A 25,152-nucleotide genomic window follows, 5' to 3' on the forward strand; every position below is an offset into this window, starting at 1 on the left:
CACGACTTCCTCTTCAGCTTGCTCCACACACCCCACTGTTACATCATCACTGGAGCTCGGCTCAAACAAGGGTCGGAGGTCACAGGGGCTTCGGAGGTTCGGGCATCTTGGCAACGAAAACTCCAGCCAAAGGCTCGGCTTCATTCTATTGGTTTGGGCCGGTGAGGCAAAGCTCATTCAGCCCAACTTGTGGCTTGTTTGTCAGGATTGATCCTCTAACTTTAACGGTCCGCGAAAGATCTGCGACCTCGTTCGTCCTCCACAGGGCAGTGGATTCAGGCGGCCCAGATATTTTACCTTCTTAGAATTGTGTCCCACCTCTTGCGCCTCCCCGCCCCCTGCCCCCGCCCCACCACCCTCCCCTCCTCCACCCCCAGGGTAACATTCCCGAGAAGAGAAAGCTAGGCTAAAGACTGGAGACCTGACACAGGGACAAGCCCAGTGCATAGCGATGTCCCTTGCACCGTGAGACCGGGATGATGATGCACTGAAACGGGTTCGGACGTTTAGCTATGACCCGGGGTGGGGGGGGGGGGTGGGGTAAGATCCTATTCTGATGGTACAGTCTAATTGGGATTAGACTGGATGACCTTTTGTTGGACGGCGCAGATATAACGGTAAGTACTGCAGGGAATCGAATACGGCCAGGGTGATCTCCTGGACTGGTTTCCATCGCCTGGATGGGCCGAAGAGGAATTTTCCCAGATTTTTTTTTCTCCCTAAATTGGCCTGGGGTTTTTATCTGGTTTTTGCCTCTCCCAGGAGATCACATGGCTCCAGTTGGGATGGAGTGTAGAAGGTTTCAGTGTAAGGGGTGTCGCAATTGTGTGAGGCGGACTGGTTGGGCTGGGTGCTCTTTGCCTTTCCGTCATTGTTTATAGGTTTATATGTAAGCTTTAGGGCTGCTGACCAAGGGCCGTGCGATTCTTTGTCGGCCGGCACGGACACGATGGGCCGAAATGGCCTCCTTCTGCGCTGTAAATTTTTATGTTTCCATGTTTCTATGAGGAGAGACAAAACAAAACTCCCTTTCACTCACCACACACAACTTCTTCTTCTTCGGCAGTCCCTTGTATCGAGGATGACTTGCTTCCACATCACAGGAAGAGGCCTGTGCGGGGCTTTTTTTAACGTGGGGTGGCCGTTGCACACCAGCCACCACACGGGCTTGACAGAGCTAGGTCTTGGTCCAGTGGCAAGGGTTAACCAGGACGATTTAGTGCACACACATGTCGCAGTGTGGACTGGGCCCGTGCTGCCCCTGGGCCCTCGCCTCTTCTGGGCCCCAAACTCACGCCTCTCCTGGGCCCCGATCACGTCATTGTACAATCTCTCACCGCTCCTTTGACCCGACCTCGCTGCTCCTGCTGTACCTGCCCGCGCTCCAATCACCGACCTGGATTATGGTTATCTGTAACTCCTGCCTGACCTTACCAATACAACAACCTGTATTTATATAGCACCTTTAACATAGCGAAACATCCCAAGGCGCTTCACAGGAGTGTTATGCGATAAAAATTTGACACCAAGCCACATAAGGAGAAATTAGGGCAGGTGACCAAAAGCTCGGTCAAAGAGGTAGGTTTTAAGGAGCGTCTTGAAGGAGGAAAGAGAAGTAGAGAGGCGGAGAGGTTTAGGGAGACAGTTCCAGAGCTTGGGACCCAGGTAACAGAAGGCACGGCCACCAATGGGTGAGTGATTATAATCAGAGATGCTCAGGAGGGCAGAATTAGAGGAGTGCAGACATCTCGGGGGGTTGTGGGTGTTACGTATGTAAACATTCTGCCCTTCAAGGATAAGGGGTAAGCCATTTAGGACTGAGATGAGGAGAAACTTCTTCACTCAGAGAGTTGTTAACCTGTGGAATTCCTTACCGCAAAGAGTTGTTGAGGCCAGTTCATTGGATATATTCAAGAGGGAGTTAGATATGGCCCTTATGGCTAAAGGGATCAAGGGGAATGGAGAGAAAGCAGGAAAGGGGTACTGAGGTGAATGATCAGCCATGATCTTATTGAATGGTGGTGCAGGCTCGAAGGGCCGAATGGCCTACTCCTGCACCTATTTTCTATGTTTCTATGTTTCTATTGCCAATGTGTAAGACTTGCCACCAGGGGACGCACTTGTGGGAGACCCAAGGGTCACCTGCCCACCCCGGGCAAGCAGGTATAAAAGGCAGTCTATCATCATGCCTCCTCACTCTGAAGTTACAATAAAGAGACCGAGGTCACAACAGTTTGAGCTTAAGATATACAGTCTTGTGGAGTTATTCTAAACGTAACAATGGGTCTGAAGGAGGTTACAGAGATAGGGAGGGGCGAGGCCACAGAGGGATTTGAAAACCAGGATGAGAATTTTGAAATCGAGGCGTTGCTTAACAGGAAGCCAATGTAGGCCAGCGAGCACCGGGGTGATGGGTGAGCGAGACTTGGTGAGGGTTAGGACAGGGGCAGCCGAGTTTTGGATCATCTCTAGTCTACGTAGGGTAGAATGTGGGAGGCCAGCCAGGAGTGCACAATATAAAAATACAATTTGTAAATGATTGCGAGGTGTCTGGGATGCTAATCTAACGGTGACTCATTTGGAATATAATCTTTCCAGTAAGCATGCCTCGGTGGGGTTACGTAGTGAATTCACCTCCTTTAGTGCTGATTCCCCTTGAATCCCAGCGATCAGATTGTCCCCGGCTGGGTGTGACATTCATTGAGGCAATTATTGAGGCCTGGGGCTGTTTGTCCCTCGGCAGACCTGATGTGTCATGGCCTCCGCTGCTCCCCCCACCACCCCCCCATCCTCCATTCAAAGCTCGCTGGCTGTGAGACGCTGATTGAACTGGGATTGAGTGCTGATGTCTTTCTCAATCTCGCCCTCCGGAGAATGCTGCACCGATGATCCCAGCTTCCAGGCAGCAAGCGCGAGAGCCCCTATTAAAAATGAAGCCAACAGGCCGGGAGTTCGTTCTTCACCTGCGGGGGAACTGCACTGTGTCTCGATTTGACATCGGGTGCGTGACAAGTCCCATCACCCTCCAGTACAACTATTTTAGATAGAACTTTTAAATCAAATGCCCCCTTTTTCTCATCATCATCATAGGCAGTCCCTCAGAATCGAGCAAGACTCTTAAAATGAGTCCTTAGGTGGCTGAACAGTCCAATACGCGAGCCATAGTCCCTGTCACAGGTGGGACAGACAGTCGTTGAGGGTAAGGGAGGGTGGGACAGGTTTGCCGCACGCTCCTTCCGCTGCCTGCGTTTGATTTCTGCATGCTCGCGGTGATGAGACTCGAGGTGCTCAGCGCCCTCCCGGATGCACTTCCTCCACTTAGGGCGGACTGGTCTTTGGCAAGGGACTCCCAGGTGTCAGTGGGGATGTCGCACTTTATCAGGGAGGCTTTGAGGGTGTCCCTTGTAACGTTTCCTCTGCCCACCTTTGGCTCGTTTGCCGTGAAGGAGCTCCGAGTGGAGCGCTTGCTTTGGGAGTCTCGTGTCTGGCATGCGAAAAATGCCCTTTTTGTAAGGGCAATAGAACCCATAAACCCAAATTAACTTGGGAACTTTATCAAATTAAATTAAAATTTGGTTGCCGGGGGTGATGATGCACTCCAGTCCCTCCGGTGCCCACCTCTCGCGGAAGGCCGCGAGCGTACCGATGGACACCGCGTGTCCCATCTCCAGGGACACCCTGGCTCGGATGTAACCGCGGAAGAGAGGCAGGCAGTCGGGCTGAACGACTCCCTCGACCGCCCGCAGCCTGGACCGGCTGATGGCCCCCTTGGCCAGGCCCAGGAGCAGTCCTACGAGGAGGCCTTCCGACCTGCCCGCTCCCCTCCGCACAGGGTGCCCAAAGATCAGGAGTGTGGGACTGAAGTGCAACCAGAATTTGAGGAGCAGCCCCTTCAAATAATGGAATAGGGGCTGCAACCTCACACACTTAATATATATACGTGGAACACAGACTCCTCCAGACCACAGAAATTGCAGGCGGCCTGGGAGTCCGTGAACCGACTTAGAAACCAGCTCGGGTTGTAATGGGTTCCCAAGATGTGGCCCTTGACGAATGATCAGTGAGTGACAATGAGCTAAAGTGTTCACTAACAAGAATCAGAGGTTTTACCACAGGCGTGACGATTGTCTTTGTGCCCTGCCTACGTATGGAGAATGGAGCCTCGTGGACACAGGAAGCAGACATCACAAGCTCTGGACATTGGTGTTCCGAAATAGGATTTGTTTTTCTTAAATGCTAGCAAGGCTGGCATTTATTGCCCATCTCCTAATTGCCCCTGGAGAAGGTGGTGGTGGGCTGCCTTCTTGAACCGCTGCAGTCCGTGTGGTGAAGGTGCTCCCACAGTGCTGTTAGGGATTTTGACCCAGCGACGATGAAGGAACGGCCGATATATTTCCAAGTCAGGATGGTGTGTGACAGGGAGGGTAACTTGGAGGTGGTGGTGTTCCCATGCGCCTGTTGCCCTTGTCTGTTATATATGCAGACTACAGATATACTCTCTGTGTAGTCACTATAGTTGCATAAGATGGAGACTTGTTACCTGATGTACTATCAATAAGGTTTACACTGTGTATATACTATGCTGGCACCACTAGAGGGTGCAACTGGTGGAGACCGGGGTTTCCCGCCCTGGTGTTTGAATACAACACGTTGCCTCGTGGAGTCATTCATAGGTACATTACAGACATAATATTGTCCTTCTCTCTGATGGAGGTCGCGGGTTTGGGAGGTGCGGCCAAAGAAGCCTTGGCGAGTTGCTGCATCGCACCTTGTGGATGGTGCACACTGCAGCCAGGGGGCGCCGGTGGTGGAGGGAGTGTACGGGGCCGAAATTGCCCACCGCTGGAAACGGGACGCACCTACGCTGTTTCTCGTGTTTTCGCCGGCGCAGTGGATGCGCTGCGCCCGCCGCTGTCAGTCATCAGCGCAGCTCTGACGACATCATCACAGCGCCGCGTCACTTAACGGGGAGAGCCTCCACGATTGTTTAAGTTTGGTCCGCTGGGCCACCAGAGGGAGTTTTGGCTGGGCCAGCGGCCTGGCACCCAAGAGGGGCGGGGTGCACGGCTGAGCCCGGGGGTGGGGGGGGCGGGGGGGGAGGGGCACAATTGCCGACCCGGCATGGCAGTCGCCCGACAACTAAAAACATGGCGGCAGCGGCGGTGCGCCCTCCCCTTTAACGGGAGCCGCGCCGCCATTTCAGAAGGACCCCAAGCTCAGTGCACCGGCGGAAAAAGCTGCTTTGGCACGGATCGGCAGCAGCGGAGCGACGGGGGAGGGTTGGCCGGGGCGGGGGAGGAGCGGGTCACCGCCGGGATACCGCAAGAGTGGAATTTTCAAAACGGCGGCCATTCCCCGGCATATCGGCGGCCATTGCCGGTCGCCGGCGGTAACGGGCCTCACGGGAGGGGGGCCAGTTTTCGGCCCTCTATATTTACGGTGGTGGCTGGGGCGGCAATGAAGCCAGCAGTCACCCCCGGTTACTCCTCCCTCGTGCAGCTCCTGCCAAAGATGGAGTGGCGGTTGCGTTTTCCAGACCTCCTCGCCGACCAACAGTCACCAGCTGCTCCTTTGCTTTCTGCCACGAATGAGAATGTGACCACAAAGTCTTTTGCAATCAAAATTGATTTGCATCAGCGCTGCTAATGGGCCGTGCAGTGTGACCCTGTCTGAGACAACACAAAACCGCACCCTGCATTTTACTGGAACTGCTCTCCCTGCAGAGTTATTCCAACAGACTGTTTCTGTTCCCTGGTGACCCCGGTAGCTGTGAGTCAGAATCCTGCCCCGGTTTGCGCTGAGCTCGTCAGGAGCAGGGCCAATATATTTTGCCCTCAGCTCCCCTTGGCTCAAAAGGAGGGCAAATGCATTTATCCGGGGAACTTGCTGCTGGAAGCATAGGAAGAAAGACTCAGCCTGTTGGGTCAGCACGATCCCACACACAGCAATGTGGCATTGACTGCGCTATTTTTAAATTTGGGCTCTTAAGTTTGAGAAGGGCGAGAAATTCAACTCTCGGGAGCTCAGCGTCGGCGCTACGGAGTTGCGCCCCGCTGTCCGGCGCCCGGAGATCGTGACATCATCACCGCCCCGCCCACGAAATTCACTTCCGCCCCCTGCGGCAGCGCCAGGCGAAACCAGCGGCAGCGGCAGGGGGCGGGGCTCGGGCGGCCGGCCGTTACCAGGGGCGACGGTTAAAGGCGAGCGGGCCGAGGGGAGACTAAAAATGGACTCGCCTTGGGTTTCCCGCCCCTGATCCGGCTTGTCCGCGGGGTCGGCGAGGGGAGGGGGGCGGGGGGCCCGCGAGCGCTCACACTGAGGGCCGGGCTCACGGCCCGGCTCCCCCCGCGCTCCGGGTTGGCGATTCTTTACTGTGCGGAGCCTTCCTGTTACGTGAGGCACGGCCCCTGGAAGGAAGTGGAGCGCTCGATTTAGTGTCACTGCCTTCCGAGGGCGTACTTGGAGAGGGGCGGAACTTCAGCATCCAGCGCTGCGTCTCACACCTCCCCAACTGTTACCCGCCCCAAACGGGGCGATACTGAATTTCTACCATCTGCTCTTTCCACTTACACTATTAATCTGGCTCATTGTTTTGCAACCCTGTCTGGTTGCATTCTTTCATTCAACAGTTGGCCCCTCTCTATCCCTCCTTCCCCCATTCCCTCTCTCCCCCTTTCCCCCCCCCCCCCTCCTCCCCCATCACAAATGCTCCCGCTAATTTTTGGGTGCGCCGCCCATTTACCGGGCCCCGTTAAGTTTCTTGAGTTGCGTTCGGTTATTTCAATTGTAAAACCATTGAGCGGCCTGGCCGGGACCTCCAGATCGCCGCTCAGCCACACAGCTTCACAGGAACATTGTCCATCATCCCTTCTCCCTCTCCCCCTTCGCCTCTCTCCTCTCCCCTATCGCCCCTCATCGCTCGCCTACCCTTCTCCCCTTGCTTCTCATCCCCTCCTCTCTCCCTCTCCCAGATGTCCCTCCCTCCCATCGCTCCTCCGCCCCTCACTCCCTCTTCCCCATCAGTGGGGCCATGAGGATCCATGTCTATGTTGGTATCCCTCCGAGAGCTGAGTGCAATCAGAGACTGCACGCTGTTGTTCACAGCAAGCATGGCCGTCTTTGATTGACGCAGTGGCTGCTCCATGCAGCTGGCAATCCTTTCCATGGATGAGTACATCGTCGCCATCTTTCTACAATTGCGCCCATCACAGCTGCCAGAGCCTCGCTCGTTTGTTGCTGATCCTTCAAGATCAACATCTTTGTTGATGGTCCCCGGGGTACAGGATCTGTGTCCAGCTGATACGGTAGAGGGGCCTCGGTTTACCATCTCATTCGAAAGACACCACCTCCGACAGTGCAGCGTTCCCTCAGTACTGCCCCTCCGACAGCACGGCGCTCCCTCAGTACTGTCCCTCCGACAGTGCAGCGCTCCCTCAGTACTGCCCCTCCGACAGCACGGCGCTCCCTCAGTACTGTCCCTCCGACAGTGCAGCGTTCCCTCAGTACTGCCCCTCCGACAATGTGGCGCTCCCTCAGTACTGTCCCTCCGACAGCGCGGCGCTCCCTCAGTACTGCCCCTCCGACAGTGCGGCGCTCCCTCAGCACTGCCCCTCCGACAATGTGGCGCTCCCTCAGTACTGTCCCTCCGACAGCGCGGCGCTCCCTCAGTACTGTCCCTCCGACAGCGCGGCGCTCCCTCAGTACTGCCCCTCCGACAGTGCGGCGCTCCCTCAGTACTGCCTCTCCGACAGTGCAGCGCTCCCTCAGTACTGCCCCTCCGACAGTGCAGCGCTCCCTCAGTACTGCCTCTCCGACAGTGCAGCACTCCCTCAGTACTGCCTCTCCGACAGTGCAGCGCTCCCTCAATACTGCCTCTCCGACAGTGCGGCGCTCCCTCAGTACTGCCCCTCCGACAGTGCAGCGCTCCCTCAGTGTTATGTATGTAACTATGTAATACTTGCCACCAGAGGGCGCGACTGTTGGAGTCCTAATAGTCACCTGCACACACGTGCAGGGCCAGTATAAAAGGTTGGCTGCCATATTGTTTAGGCACTTTGGAGTTGTAATAAAGAAGACTAAGGTCACACTCAGTTTAGCTCACAGTACTCAGCCTCGTGGAGCTCTTCTATACACAACGATTGGCGACGAGTAACAGAATACGAACCTTCACGCAACCATGGCTGCTGTTGGACTATTAGAGAGATTCGTAGAGGGTGATGATTGGGAAGCCTTCGTCGAGCATCTCGACCAGTACTTTGTGGCCAACGAGCTGGAAGGAGACACTAATGCGGCCAAGCGCTGGGTGGTTCTCCTCACCGTCTGTGGGCCTAAAATATACGGCCTCATCAAGAATCTGCTCGCACCGACAAAACCAATGGAGAAGGAATATACAGAGTTGTGCATGGAGGTTCGGGACCACTTCAAGCCGAAGGAGAGTATCCTCATGGCCAGATATCGTTTTTACACGCACCATCGCTCCGGGGGGCCAGGGCGTGGCGGATTATGTCGCCGTCCTGAGACGTCTCGCAGGACCTTGCGATTTTGGCGCTGAGTTGCGGCAAGTATTACATTGTTACGTACATAACACACAGTACTGCTCCTCCGACAGTGCAGCACTCCCTCAGTACTGCCCCTCCGACGGTGCAGCACTCCCTCAGTACTGCCCCTCCGACAGTGCGGCACTCCCTCAGTACTGCCCCTCCGACAGTGCGGCACTCCCTCAGTACTATCCCTCCGACAGTGCGGCGTTCCCTCAGTACTGCCCCTCCAACAGTGCGGCACTCCCTCAGTACCGCCCCTCCGACAGTGCAGCACTCCCTCAGTATTGCCCCTCCGACAGTGCAGCACTCCCTCAGTACTGCCCCTGCGACAGTGCAGCACTCCCTCAGTACTGCCCCTCTGACAGTGCAGCACTCCCTCAGTACTGCCCCTCCGACAGTGCAGCACTCCCTCAATACTGCCCCTCCGACAATGCAGCGCTCCCTCAACACTGCACTGGGAGTGTCAGCCTGGATTTACGTGCTCCAGTCCCTGGAGCGGGACTCGAACCCATGACCTTCTGAGTCAGAGGTGAAGTGTGCTACCCACTGAGCCACGCCTGACACCGAGCCTTCAGGGGCCCATTGCCACTCCAGAGAAGGTCAGGGAGCTGGGGACTTCCCTTCACTGGAGGCTTGTTCCCTGCGGACAGGCAAAAAAGAGCAGTCGTCAAAGGACTGAACAGGTTGGGGCTCCCTGCTGTCGAAACGAGAAGGCTGAGTGATGACAGAGGTCCTTCAAATCATGAAGGGGTTTGATAGACGTAGAGAAAATGCTTCCACTTGTGGGAGGGTGACAATAGATTTTAAAAATAGATTAAAAAAATATATATATAACGGGGTGGAAATTCGATCCCGCCGTTTTTGAGGTGGTGTCACCGCCCGATTGCTGATTTTACCGCCAGGCGTTAGGTGCTGCCAAATTCAGTTTTTAGGACCAAAGATGAGAGAGCAGCGCTAAGGGATGGCGATGCACACTCATCCTCAGGCAGGAGCTCAGGAGGCCGACTAGATTTCCCCATCGGGAGCCTGGCGCCATGCTCGCTGGAAAACGGGAAGCAAAGGTTAAGGAAAAAAACCTCACACTTCTCCGACCCACACTCAAACGTCCCCACTGTTACAGCTAATGAGAAAATGAAGAAATAAAGAAAGAAAAAAACCTTACCTTGCTCTCCGGCCGATTCTGTCCGAGTTGCACTGTTTAACAACCACCATTTACAGGCCGTGTGACCGCCCACCAGTACGGCAGCCTTACAAACTAAATATCGCGACAGAGGCGCCAAGGAGGTGTTGCACCCGCACTGACATCATGGTTCCCATGGCGTCAGCCGGCGGGAGGTAACCTTTTAACGCCCTTAAACAACGGCCCCGCCGAATTTCGCGGCAGGCGTGAACAGCGCCCGGCGCCACTCCCAACCGCCCGACTCCCAGTTAACACCCAACACCGGCGTTATCAGCAGGCATTAGCAACCGGAATCCGACCCCCTGGACTTGCACCTTCCGCTCAGAGTTGCTTTGAGCAAGAACAGGCACCGATAAATCCAGCAAGGAATTCAGGAGAAACTTGTTTGCTCAGTAGTGAGAATGTGGAGCTTGCAAACATAGGGAACAGTTGAGGCGATTGGCATAGATACATTCACAAGTAATTGACATGAACAACGTGAGGGAGAAAGGAATAGGAGGATATGTTGATAGGATTAAGAAGAAAAGAAAGACGTTCATTTATATAGCGCCTGTCACAACCACCAGACGTCTACAAAGCACTTTACGGCCAATGAAGTACTTTTAGAGCGTAGACACTGTTGTAATGGGAAACGGGGCAGCTAATTTGTGTACAGCAAGCTCCCACAAGCAGCAATGTGATGATGACCAGCTAATCTGTTTTAGTGATGTTGATTGAGGGATAAACATTGGCCCCGGGACACCTCCGCTGCTCTTGTTAGAAATAGTGCCATGGGATAATTTACGTCCACCTGAGAGAGCAGACGGGGCCTCAGTTTGACGTCTCATCTGAAAGACGGCACCTCCGACAGTGCCGCACTCCCTCAGCACTGCACTGGGAGTGTCAGCCTAGATTTTTGGGCTCAAATTCCTGGAGTGGGACTTGAACCCACAACCTGCTGACCCCGAGGCGAGAGAGCTGTCCACTGAGCCACTGGCTGAGATAGATGAAGTAAGGTGGGAGGAAGCTTGTGTGGCGCATAAGGGATATGGAGATCGGGCGGGAAAGTGGAGTTGAGGTCAATCATCAGCCATGAACTTGTTAAATGGTGGAGCTGGCTCGAGGGGCCAAGTGGCCGACTCCTGCTCCTAATTCTTATGTTCTTATAAACTTCAGCTTAGACCTGTTGGGCCGAGTGGTCTGTTTCTGTGCTGTACATTCTATGTAATACCCTTAACAGTGAGAGCATGCATCTCACGGTGCCTCAATAATTGCTCGTCAATAAATGGGTCATGGCTCCATCTAGTGTTTTCCCATTGAACTCTGGGATCTGATGATTGTGGAGGTCCGTTAACATTTACCCTCACTTCAAATGACAGCATTTCGCTTAAAGTTCACCAGTGCAAAATATTTTGGGATGTCACACACCAAATAGAAGAAAGGAATAAGGAACAGTTAGAGCCGGGAAGGACAATTGTGAATCTAACATTTTCAAATATAGAAAGGACTTGCATTTATATAGCGCCTTTCATGGCGTCAGGAAGTCCCCGAGCGCTGTACAGCCAATTAAGTACTTTTTGGAGTGTAGTCACTGGTGTAATGTAGATCACGCAGCACAGCAAGCTCCCGCCAACAGCAATGACCAGATAATCTACCATGGGATCTTTCTCATCCACCTAACTAGGCCTCAGTTTAACGTCTCATCCGAAAGACGGCGTAATATAGAGCTCCCCTAGTGGACAGCTGTGGTAATGCAACTGCTAATGTAAATACAATAAAGGGTCTGTGGCTCTCGTATTGGACTGTTCAGCCACCAAAGAACTCACTTCAGGAGTGCAAGCAAGTCTTCCTCGATTCCAAGGGACTGCCTATGATGATGATGAAAGGATCATAAGAAATAGGAGCAGGTGTAGGCCATACGGCCTCTCGAGCCTGCTTCACCATTTAATACGATCATGGACTCAGCTCCACTTCCCCGCCCGCTCTCCATAACCCCTTATCGTTTAAGAAACTGTCTATAATTTATTCAATGTCCCAGCTTCCACAGCTCTCTGAGGCAGCGACTTCCACAGATCCACAACCCTCTGAGAGAAGAAATTTCTCCTCATCTCAGTTTTAAATGGGCGGCCCCTTATTCTAAGATTATGCCCCCCTAGTTCTAATCTCCCCTATCATGTGTCACAGTCATATGACAAGTTCCTGCAGAGGCATCTTGCGTCTTTGTGATGTTGTGAAGAATATATCACAACCTCTGACAGTGTCGCACTCCCTCAGCTCTGCACTGGGAGTGTCAGCCTAGATTTATGTGCTCAAGTCTTTGACGTGGGACTTGAACCCACAATCTTCTGACTCAGAGGCGAGAGTGCTGCCCACTGAGCCACAGCTGTACTTCTGTCACAAGGATTGGCAGGCCCCCCAGGACTGTCCTACAGTCTACAGGAATTAAAAATTAATCTCCTGGACATTGCCAGGAGCAAAATCTTGGCGCATAGATTTTTTTCATCATTTTCTTTGAACACTTTTGTTAATGAGTTCCAAACTGTGGATGTCAGCTGTGTGGGTAGTACTCTCGCCTCTGAGTCCGAAGATTGTGGGTTCAAGTCCCACTCCAGGAACTTGAGCTCATAAATCTAGGCTGACACTCCCAGTGCAGTATTGAGGGAGTGCTGCACTGTCAGAGGGGCAGTACTGAGGGAGCACCACACTGTAGGAGGGGCAGTGCTGAGGGAGTGCTGCACTGTCGGAGGGGCAGTGCTGAGGGAGCACCGCACTGTCGGAGGGGCAGTGCTGAGGGAGCACCGCACTGTCGGAGGGGCAGTGCTGAGGGAGTGCTGCACTGTCGGAGGGGCCGTCTTTCAGACGAGACCCCGTCTGCTCCCTCAGGTGGATGTAAAAGATCCCGCGGCACTATTTCGAAGAGGAGCGGGGGAGTTATCCTCGGTGTCCTGGGGCCAATATTTATCCCTCAATCAACATCACAAAAAAACAGATTATCTGGTCATTATCACATTACTGTTTGTGGGAGCTTGCTGTGCACAAATTGGTTGCCGCATTTCCCACATTACAGAGGTGACTACACTCCAAAAGTACTTCATTGGCTGTAAAGCGCTAGACGTCCGGTGGTCATGAAAGGCGCTATATAAATGCAAGTCAGTCTTTCTTTGTTAAAAAATATTGCAGATGGGGGAAAGGGCTATTTAACCGGGTGGGGAGATTGGAAACACGAGATCATGTGATGAAATCAATACGACTCCCTTCAACCAGAGCTTGTGACCCTATCTACCACTCATCAAACTGAAGCACAATAGATGTACAATATAAAAAATTGGTCTTGTGAGAATGGGGAGTCTTTAATTCTTTTTAGGTCAGAAGTATGAAGGAATTAGTTTAAAAGCACCTCATTGAATATATCAACAAGCCTTCAAGCCCTTAACTAGGCCCCAGTGCACATGAATAATAGAATGTGTGATATCATCAGTTCTTTGATAAAACCTGAGTGAAGGGGAAACGCCCAGGGCCCCCCAAGGTTTACAGGAATAGTTGCGATGAATCAGTAAGTCACATTAAGGTAAGGGCAAGCTTGAATATTCAGAGAGTGATGGGAGAATTATACATTAATAACAAAAGGAGCTTGCATTTATATAGCATCTTTAACTTTGTGAAACATAAGAACATAAGAAATAGGAGCAGGAGTAGGTCATACGGCCCCTCGAGCCTGCTCCGCCATTTAATACGATCATGGCTGATCCGATCATGGACTCAGGTCCACTTCCCCGCCCGCTCCCCATAACCCCTTATCCCCTTATTGTTTAAGAATCTGTCTATTTCGGTCTTAAATTTATTCAACATCCTGGCTTCCACAGCTCTCTGAGGCAGCGAATTCCACAGATTTACAACCCTCTGAGAGAAGAAATTCCTCCTCATCTCAGTTTTAAATGGGCGGCCCCTTATTCTAAGATCGTGCCCCCTAGTTCTAGTCACCCCCATCAGTGGGAACATCCTCTCTGCATCCACCTTGTCAATCCCCCTCATAATCTTAAACGTTTCGATAAGATCACCTCTCATTCTTCTGAATTCCAATGAGTAGAGGCCCAACCTTCTCAACCTTTTCTCAAAAGTCAACCCCATCATCTCCGGAATCAAACTTGTGAACCTTCTCTGAACTGCCTCCAAAGCAAGTATATTCTTTCGTAAATACGGAAACCAAAACTGCACGCAGTATTCCAGGTGTGGCCTCACCAATACCCTTACAATTGCAGCAAGACTTCCCCGCCTCTATACTCCATCCTCCCTGCAATAAAGGCCAAGATCACTTGCTGTACCTGCAAACCAACCCCCCCCCCCGTGTTCCATGCACAAGCACCCCCAGGTCCCACCACACTGCAGCACCTTGCAATCTTTCAAGATCCAAATAATAACTTGCTGTTTGATTTTTTTCTGCCAAAGTGCATGACCTCACAATTTCCAACATTATACTCCATCTGCCAAACCCCTGCCCACTCACCTAGCCCGTCCATGTCCCCTTGCAGATCTTGTGTGTCCTCCTCACACATTGCCCCTCCTCTCATCACTCTATCGTCAGCAAACCCGGCCACGCTACACTCGGTCCCCTCCTCCAAGTCGTCAATATAGATTGCAAATAGCTGGGGTCCCAGCACTGATCCCCGCGGCACGCCACCGGGTCACTGACTGCCAACCCGAGAAGAATCATTTATCCCGACCCTCTGCCCTCTGTCAGTTAGCCAATCCTCCATCCATGCCAATATACTACCCCCAACCACGTGAACCTTTATCCCCTCACTCTCCTCCCTGAAGGTACTGACTCTGGCTGGGTTCAGTTCCACAGACACTGACATCATTCACTTTGCTCCTGCACCAAGATGGCCACGCATGCGCCGTGCTACTCACTGAATCAAGATGGCAGAGCGCTGAACCTGCCTTCCTGCACCAAGATGGCTGTCGTTACCCTGGGCCTGAGACTGGGAGAAAGCCCCGAGGCTGCAACCGCCGATACTCCGGTTATTATTCCGGGCTTGCAGCCGTCACCGGTTGATTATGAAGCCTCCCCGGCTCCTCACTGGTCCGCTACTCCGCTCCGTCCCGCTGAACAGGGCACTTCTGTGGAGCCTGTCCAAAACGTGTCTCCTCCGCCATTACATGCACCACGCATGTCCCAAGGTGCTTCACAGGAGTGTTATGAGACAAAAAATTGAACACTGAGTCGCATAAGGAGAAATTAGGGCAGGTGACCAAAAACTTGCCCAAGAGCAGGGGAGTTCTCGCCCAGTGTCCTGCCAACTGCCTCCTTCAGCCAAAAGTAGATGAATTGTTCATTAATTTTATTACAGGTTTGCTAAATCCCACCTAGTGAGGGATTATCTGCGCCACTCTTTGGGATATATTTTGGCTTTATATTTGGCTTCATGGCCTTGCCCCTCCCTATTTTTGGTCTCCTTACCAAAGAAAAGGTATTCTTGCCATACTGGCCTTTTAGATTTGAGACGGCTGGTGGGAGGTTGTGCAAGTTGGCCTGGATCGGCATGTCTTTGCTGGTGTAGATTTGACTACTTGACTATTCCAACGCACTCCTGGCAGGTCTATCATATTCCACACTACGTAAGCTTGGTCATCCAAAACTTGTCTGCCCGTGTCCTAACTCGCACCAAGTCCCGCTCACCCATCACCCACTGTGCTCGCTGCCCCGTGTCCTAACTCGCACCAAGTCCCGCTCACCCATCACCCCCTGTGCTCACTGCCCCGTGTCCTAACTCGCACCAAGTCCCGCTCACCCATCACCCTCTGTGCTCACTGCCCCGTGTCCTAACTCGCACCGAGTCCCACTCACCCATTACCCACTGTGCTCACTGCCCCGTGTCCTAACTCGCACCAAGTCCCGCTCACCCATCACCCTCTGTGCTCACTGCCCCGTGTCCTAACTTGCACCAAGTCCCACTCACCCATCACCCCCTGTGCTCGCTGACCTGCATTGGCTCCCAGTTAAGCAACGCCTCGATTATAAATTCTCATCCTTGTTTTCAAATCCCTCCATGGCCCTCGCCCCTCCCTATCTCTGTAATCTCCTCCAGCTCCCACAACCCCCGAGATGTCTGCGTTCCTCTAATTCTGCCCTCCTGAGCATCCCTGATTATAATCGCTCAACCATCGGTGGCCGTGCCTTCTGTTGCCTGGGCCCCAAGCTCTGGAACTCCATCCCCATAACCTCTTCAGCTCTCTACCCCTCTTTCCTCCCTTGAGATGCTCCTTAAAACCTATCTCTTTAACCAAGCTTTTGGTCATCTGCTGTAATTTCTTCTTCTATGGCTCGGTGTCAAATTTATCTGTTTTGTCTTATCATCATCATAGGCAGTCCCTCGAAATCAAGGCAGACTTGCTTCCACTCTAAAAGTGAGTTCTCAGGTGATTGAACAGCCCAATACGGAAATTACAGTCTCTGTCACAGGTGGGACAGACAGTGGTTGAGGGAAAGGGGAGGGTGGGACAGGTTTGCCGCACGCTCCTTCCACTGCCTGTACTTGTTTCCTGCGTGCTCTCGGCGACGAGACTCGAGGTGCTCAGCGCCCTCCCGGATGCATTTCCTCCACGTAGGGCGGTCTTTGGCCCAGGGACTCCCAGGTGTCAGTGGGGGATGTCGCACTTTATCAGGGAGGCTTTGAGGGTGCCCTTGAAACGTTTGCTCTGCCCACCTGGGGCTCGCTTGCCGTGTCGGAGCTCCGAGTAGAGCGCTTGCTTTGGGAGTCCCTTGCCGGGCATGCGAACAATGGGCTCGAAGGGCCGAATGGCCTACTCCTGCACCTATTTTCTATGTTTCTACGTTTCTATGGCCGAGCGTGGTCAGTGCTTCGATGCTGGGGATGTTGGCCTGGTCGAGGACGCTAATGTTGGTGCGTCTGTCCTCCCAGGGGATTTGCAGGATCTTGCGGAGACAGCGCTGATGGCATTTCTACAGTGCTTTGAGGTGTCTGCTGTAAATGGTCCACATCTCCCAGCCAGATAGGAGGCCGGATATCACTACTGTGAAGCCCCTTGGGACATGTTGCTATGTTAAAGCCGCTATACAAATAAACGTTGTTGTTGTAGTATTCTCGGGCGACTGCATATTCGCGGCGTAGGTGTGGTGGTGCGATGTAGAATGACTGGACCTAGTTATATCCGTCAAGGCAATAACAACCGCTGCAACCCTGACTTCTTGTTCTCTTATTACATGGCGCTCCTTTACAACTCCATAATTAGCAAGGATTAAAAATGAATAATTTATTAATTAAAATGTAAATGGATCTGCTATAACCCAGCTGTCCTTCCAGATTTGAATGAATTAATTGTGTGTAGTGGGGAATATTAATGAATGTTTAGGTTGTTTCTTCAGATAAAGGATGCCATGTGGTGGAAGATTCCGGCGAATTCTGAATGCTGAAATAGGAGCGGGTTGGTCACATGGCAACTTGGCTCAGTCGGTGTCATCCTCGTCGCAGAAGGTCGCGGGTTCGAGGACGGCTAGCAGACGTCAAAATCATGACGGGTTTTGGCAAAGTGAATAAGGGTAACCTGTTTCCAGTGGCAGAAGAGTAGGCATAGTCTCAGAATAAGGGGCCGCCCATTTAACACGGAGATGAGGAGGAATTTCTTCTCTCAGAGGGGCGTGAATCTGTGGAATTCTCTGCCCCAGAGAGCTGTGGAGGCCGGGTCATTTTATATATTCAAGGTGGAGATGGACAGGTTTTTGAAGGATAAGGGAGTCAAAGGTTATGGGGAGCGGTCAGGGAAGTGGAGTTGAGGCCAGGATCAGATCAGCCATCATCATCATCATAGGCAGTCCCTCGGAATCGAGGAAGACTTGCTTCCACTCTAAAAATGAGTCCTTAGGTGGCTGAACAGTCCAATACGAGAGCCACAGTCCCTGTCACAGGTGGAACAGATAGTGGTTGAGGGAAGGGGTGGGTGGGACTGGTTTGCCGCACGCTCCTTCCGCTGCCTGCGCTTGGTTTCTGCACGCTCTCGGCGACGAGACTCGAGGTGCCCAGCGCCCTCCCGGATGTACTTCCTCCACTTAGGGCGAACTGGTCTTTGTCCAGGGACTCCCAGGTGTCGGTGGGGATGTTGCACTTTATCAGGGTAGGCTTTGAGGATGTCCCTGTAACGTTTCCTCTGCTCACCTTTGGCTCATTTGCCGTGAAGGAGTTCCGAGTAGAGCGCTTGCTTTGGGAGTCTCGTGTCTGGCATGCGGACAATGTGGCCTGCCCAGCGGAGCTGATCGAGTGTGGTCAGTGCTTCAATGCTGGGGATGTTGGCCTGGTCGAGGACGCTAACATTGGTGCGTCTGTCCTCCCAGGATCTTATTGAATGGCGGAGCAGGCTTGAGGGGCCAGATGGCCTACGCCTGCTCCTATTTCTTATGTTCTTATGTTCTAACCAGAGGAGACAGATTTAATGTGATTGGCTGAAGAACCAGAGGCGACAGGAGGAAAGATTTTTTTACACCGCGAGTTGTTGTGATCTGGAACGCGCTGCCTGAGAGGCCGGTGGGGGCAGATTCAACTGTAAATTTGGACAAAAGCTAGGTGGGAAAACAGGGCGACAGGGGAAAAACAGGGGAGTGGGATTAATTGAATAGCTCCACCAAAGAGCAGGCACTGTCAGGATGGGCCGTGCTGTGACATTCGATGATTCTATGACATGAGCCCATAATCTAGGCCGACACTCCCAGTGCAGTGCTGAGGGAGTGCCGCACTGTTGGAGGTGCCCGTCTCTCGCATGAGATGTTAAACCGAGGCCCCGTCTGCCCTCTCAGGAGCAGGCTAAAGTTCCCGTGGCACTATTCGAAGAAGAGCAACAACAACTTGTATTTATATAGCACCTTTAACGTAGCGAAACATCCCAAGGTGCTTCACAGGCGTGTTATGAGACACTAAATTGGACACTGAGTCGCATAAGGAGAAATTAGGGCAGGTGACCAAAAACTTGCCCAAGAGCAGGGGAGTTCTCTCCCAGTGTCCTGTCAACTGCCTCCTTCAGCCAAAAGGAGATGAATTGTTCATTAATTTTACTACCGGTTTTCTAAATCCCACCTAGTGAGGGATTATCTGCACCGCTCTTTGGGGTATATTTTGGCTTTATATTTGGCTCCATGGCCCTCGCCCCTCCCTATCTCTGTAATCTCCTCCAGCCCCACAACCCTCCCGAGATGTCTGTGCTTCTCTAATTCTGCCCTCTTGAGCATCCCTGATTATAATCGCTCCACCATCGGTGACCGTGCCTTCTGTTGCCTGGGCCCCAAACTCTGGAACTCCCTCCCTAAACCTCTCTGCCTCTCTACCTCTCTCTCCTCCTTTAAAACGCTCCTTAAAACCTCTATGACTGAGCTTTTGCCCTAATTTCTCCTTATGCGGCTCGGTGTCAAATTTTTATCTCATAATACCCCTGTTAAGCACCTTGGGACGTTTCACTACGTTAAAGGCGCTGTATAAATACAATGTCAAGCGGGCGACAACGAATGGGCAGCCCGTTTTACACCTCACTCCATTGAAGTAAAAAGGTCACAGATTCGCTATCACCTGTTTAACACCAGAATCTAGCCCAGTAACTTCACCACAGAGTAAGTGCTGCCACTCGATCGCAGACAGAATCTGACATCGACACTGGAAAGTTGGACAGGCAGATAACCAGAATTCACACAGCGGAGGGATGCTGGTCTGAAAGGAAGTTTTGTTTTATGAGAAGGACCATCATTTGACCTTTAGTTACATAACGATCAGCAGTCTGTGTTATATAAGGCATGATTCATGGAGCTGAACTCGGACTGAGGACACACTCGCACATTAACACTCACTGGGTCTGTTTTTAGAGAGACACCAGCTCCAGCCAGCTATTGCCTTCACACTGATGGACACTCAGCCCCTGGTCACTTTGTGCCTGTCCATAGCGGTGCAGAAGGCCAGTGTGCAATACTCTGCTCATACTCACCGTATTGACCCACAACAGGAATTGGCAACTGGAGTCGTAGCATTGGCTCTGAACAGTATACACACTCACTCATGCTCTCACACACTCACACACATCACACTCACACACACACACACACTCACTCACACACACACGCTCACACACACACGCTCACTCACACATACACTCACTCACACACACACGCTCACACACATTCTCACTCACACACACTCACTCACACACACACTCACTCACGCTCTCATACACTCACACACACACTCACTCACACACACACTCACTCACACACACACGCTCACACACACACGCTCACACACATTCTCACACATACACTCTCACACACTCACACACACACACTCACTCACACACACACTCACTCACACACACACTCACGCTCACACACATTCTCACACATACACTCTCACACACACTCACTCACATTGACACTCACACACATCACACTCACAGACACTCACACTCACACACACTCTCACTCACACGCACACTTACTCACACATACACTCACACACACTCACTCACACACACACTCTCTCACACACGCACGCTCACACACATTCTCACACATACACTCTCACACATGCACACTCACACTCATGCATTCACACTCACACTCAAAAACGCACTCACAATCGCACTCTCTCACTCACCCTCTCCCTCACTCACATTCCCACTCACACTCAAAAACACATTCTCACTCTCACACACACTCACACTCTCACTCACCCTCTCTGTCACTCATATTCACACGTTCACTCAAAAACACACTCATGCTTGCGCTCATGCTCACACACAAACACACACGCTCACACACACTCACACACACACACACTCACACACTCACACGCTCACACACACACTCACTCACACACACACACTCACACACACACACACTCATACACACACTCACACACACACACTCACACACACACACGCTCACACACACACTCACTCACACACACACACTCACACACACACACACTCACACATCTCACATTACACACAGACATACACTCTCACACATACACTCTCACACATGCACACGCGCAGACAATCACACACACACTCACACGCTTCCACAGTCTCTCAGTCTCACAGGCTGGCAGTGCCTGCTGAGTGTTTGGATTGTGTTGTGAATTTCCAAGCCATCGACCCGGCAATGGTTGCTCTCCCAGGGCCCTGCCTGTTGCCCTGCTGAGAACTGAGTGAAGTTAAGAAGCTTGAATGGCTGTTGCCCCCGCAGGCACAGAGAGAGGGTTCAAGTTTGCTTCAGCCCTCAGTGCTGAGGCTCTGAGGAACACACAAGAAGGATGAGAAAAGGCCATTAGGCCCATCACTGCTTGGACTCAGAGAAAAAATCCTCCTCATTTCCGCAGCGATATTCTTGAATAAAGTCAAAGATAAGCAAGCAGCTGGATCAGAACCAGAATCACAATTGAACTCATCGCAGACACAGTTAGACAAAGGGAGGGGAGATAATATTCTGCATCTTTACTTTGAGCATGACTGCAAACATTTATTCAGGTTCCAGGGTGGTGGAATGCTGGTTGGTTGGATCTTATCGCTCAGTGGTTCGGTGGTAAACATTCTGTTTCTGAGTTATGCACTCAGGGCAAGGACCGTAGCTCAGTGGGTGGAACTCTCGCCTCCGAGTCAGAAGTTTGTGGGTTCAAGTCCCACTCCAGAGACTTGAGCACAATAATCTAGGCTGACACTCCCAATTCAGTGCTGAGGGAGCGCCGCACTGTCGGAGGGGCAGTGCTGAGGGAGTGCCGCACTGTCGGAGGGGCAGTGCTGAGGGAGCGCCGCACTGTCGGAGGGGCAGTGCTGAGGGAGCGCCTCACTGTCGGAGGGGCAGTGCTGAGGGAGCGCCGCACTGTCGGAGGGGCAGTGCTGAGGGAGCGCCGCACTGTCGGAGGGGCAGTGCTGAGGGAGCGCCGCACTGTCAGAGGGGCAGTGCTGAGGGAGCGCCGCACTGTCGGAGGGGCAGTGCTGAGGGAGCGGGGGCAGTACTGAGGGAGCGCCGCACTGTCGGAGGGGCAGTACTGAGGGAGCGCCGCGCTGTCGGAGGGGCAGTACTGAGGGAGCGCCGCACTGTCGGAGGGGCAGTACTGAGGGAGTGCCGCAGTGTCAGAGGGGCAGTGCTGAGGGAGCGCCGCGCTGTCGGAGGGGCAGTACTGAGGGAGCGCCGCACTGTCGGAGGGGCAGTACTGAGGGAGTACTGCACTGTCGGTGGTGCCGTCTTTCAGATGAGATGTTAAACCGAGGCCCTGTCTGCTCTCTCAGGTTGACGTAAAAGATCCCATGGTACTATTTGCAAGAAGAACAGGGGAGGTGTCCAGGGACCAATATTTAGCCCTCAACCAGCATCACTAAATCAGGTTATCTGGTCATTATCACATTGCTGTGTGTGGGAGCTTGCTGTGCGCAAATTGCCTGCCGCATTTCCTACATTACAACAGTGACTACACTCCAAAAGTACTTCATTGGCTCTGTAGCGCTTTGGGACATCGGGTGGTTGTGAAAGGTGCTTTCGCTGCAGTCGTGGCTGAGATGAGATGACGGAGATTGAACTTGGGGCCTACTGATCTATGGGGAAAGAGCAGGGGCAGTGGGAATGATTGGCTAGCACAGGCACGATGCAACTAATGGCCTCCTACTGTGCTATGTCATTCTATATTTTTTACAGTTGTGCAGCAATTGGGATTCCAGCTGGTAAACTATAAAACACTGACTCATAAAGCTGTAATTCAGCCTCTTGGGCCTGTGGGGAAACCCAGTCACAGGCCAGCCCCATATGTTTGGAGTTGAAATATCCAGGCGTTCTGGATGAACAGAAATTTTCTCCAATTAAATATTGGGAAGACTGAAGCCATTGTCTTTGGTCCCCGTCACACACTGCATTCCCGAGACACTGACTCCATCCCTCTCCCGAGCATCTGTCTGAGGCAGAACCAGACTGTTCGCAAACTTGGTGTTATATTTGACTCTAAAATGAGCTTTCGACCACATATCCACGGCATAACTAAAACCACCTATTTCCACCTCTGTAACATCGCCCGTCTCCGCCCTTGCCTCAGCTCATCCGCTGCTGAAGCCCTCATCCATGCTTTTGTTACCTTTAGACTTGACTATTCCAGCACGCTCCTGGCTGGCCCCCCACATTCTACCCTACATAAACTGGAGGCGATCCAAAACTCGGCTGCCCAGTGTCCTAACTCACACCGAGTCCCGCTCACCCATCACCCCCTGTGCTCGCTGACCGACATTGGCTCTCGGTTAAGCAACACCTCGATTTCAAAATTTTCATCCTGGTTTCAAATCCCTCCATGGCCCTCGCCCCTCCCTGTCTCTGGAATCTCCTCCAGCCCCACAACCCCCCCCGAGATGTCTGCGCTCCTCTAATTCTGCCCTCTTGAGCATCCCTGATTATAATCACTCAACCATCGGTGGCCGTGCCTTCTGTTGCCTGGGCCCCAAGCTCTGGAACTCCCTCCCTAAACCTCTCCGCCTCTCTACCTCTCTTTCCTCCTTTAAGATGCTCCTTAAAACCTACCTCTTTGACTAAGCTTTGACCTGCGTTAATTTCTCCTTGTGCGGCTCGGGGTCAAATGTTTTGTCTCATAATACTCCGGTTTGATAACGTTCCTGTGAAGCGCCTTGGAATGTTTCACTACAACAAAGGCTCTATGTAAATATAAGTTGTTGTTGTTGGGGAAAAAAATGAACACCAAAACAAATTATTTTTTTCATTTGGACTGAAGTAAACCGGGAAGGATTGCGAATATTGATAGCTCCCCTCGCCCAACACACACACACTCACTCACTCACTCACTCACTCACTCACTCACACACCCTGACACTGCCCCGACAAGTCTGATGGGGAGTGAGTGCAGGAAGCGACTGACCTGCCTTGTCACTTGCACCGCCCAGAGCCTGCTCTCTCACGTGTCCTGGCCAAGGGCTTCCCTGAGTTCCGGCACAACTGCATCTGTACCAGCAACGAGGAAGCAGGCTGCAGCCAGCCAGAACTGCCCCAACCCCCACCCCCCGCTCCGCCTTTATTTCCTCCCCCACCCCCTCCTCCTCCTCCTGCTGGCTAGGCCCCCCCCCCGATATCACACTCAGTGTCCCGTCCTTCACCCCGCGGGTGCTGGTAGGCAATTCGCTCTTGGGAGGCATCATCACCCGACCTGACCTCGTCCTCACCTGCGGTCTTCACACAATGCAGTGGTGGTCACTAAACTGAAAGAAAGACTTGCATTTATATAGCGCCTTTCACGGCCACCGGAATATTCTTTGCGACATCACAAAAACACACAAGACAGCTCTACAGGAACTTGTCATCATGTGACCTTTGTCACATGACCCTTTATTGTAGTTTCATTAATAGTTGCTTCACTACAGTAGTCCACTAGGGGAGCTCTATATTAGAGGGCATCTCAACGCGCTTTGCAACCAATGAAGCACTTTCGGAGTGTGGTCGGGTCACTGTTGCAATGTGGGAAAAGTGGCGGCCAATTTGCGCACAGCAAGCTCCCACAAACAGCAATGTGATAATGGTCTGTTTTTGTTATGTTGATTGAGGGATAAATATTGGCCCCAGGACACCGGGGAGAACTCCCCTGCTCTTCTTCGCAATAGTGCCCTGGGATCTTTTACGTCCACCTGAGAGAGCAGACGGGGCCTCGGTTTAACGTCTCATCTGAGGGACGGATGGCGGAGTTGGGTTTGGAGGTTCTGGTGCGGTCCGGGAGCTAGGCTGCCCTGCCTTGTGGCCAATGCCCAGCTCCTGATGGAGCAGCACGATGAGGATCAGAGGAGCGGCTATGAGGAGAAGAGGCAACGGGCTCATTGGCTGATACACGGCGAGAGCCAGCCGAGTTAGCACTCATTCCCTCTCCCAATGGGAGGGTTGGAGCCGCTGCCAACTTGCTGATACATGCCCTGTTTTTTTTGCCTCGGGCTGTTGGGTTATTTGGATCCCAAGTATGAACTGCTTGAACCCTTCGACAGCACTTCTGCTAATGAGAGGCAGGCACGATGTTCAGATAGGACTTGGCTCCGGGACAATAGCTGCTCTTATCTGACAGAGCTGGTTATTTGCCTTCTCTTTGCCACTGAGGCACGACCATGGAAATGGTGTAACACAACAAAGGTAAACCGTGCCACTGAGTTCAAGCGGTGTCGGCCCGAACCCAGTGACCTCAGGCTGCCAACATACCTAAGCAGCAACTGCTAACCGGTATCTGTGAACGATTGACAAACCAAGGCTGGGCCTGACAGCAGGGTCAAACTTATTTAACACATACACCATTCCTTTCTGCAATTGCACAAGACTTTGTTTACTGCCAGTCTTCTTCCTCGAAACCATTACTGTACCTGCCCTGGGAGTGTTTGATGGGATACTGTAGAGGGAGCTTTACTCTGTATCTAACCCCGTGCTGTACCTGCCCTGGG

The 25,152-nt window shown here is 52.5% G+C and overlaps 1 long non-coding RNA gene across 1 annotated transcript in view; it reads right to left on the reverse strand.

Annotated features, from left to right (window-relative positions):
• Positions 1 to 23,975, reverse strand: part of LOC139237803 (uncharacterized) — a 37,003-nt gene extending 13,028 nt beyond the window's left edge. Inside the window, exon 1 of the long non-coding RNA XR_011588519.1 lies at positions 23,902 to 23,975. This is a non-coding gene — a long non-coding RNA (uncharacterized lncRNA). The remainder of the gene's footprint in view (positions 1 to 23,901) is intronic.
• Positions 23,976 to 25,152: the final 1,177 nt, after the last annotated feature.

The sequence above is a fragment of the Pristiophorus japonicus genome, chromosome 24, assembly GCF_044704955.1.
Source record: "Pristiophorus japonicus isolate sPriJap1 chromosome 24, sPriJap1.hap1, whole genome shotgun sequence".
Classification (NCBI taxonomy): Eukaryota; Metazoa; Chordata; class Chondrichthyes; family Pristiophoridae; genus Pristiophorus; species Pristiophorus japonicus.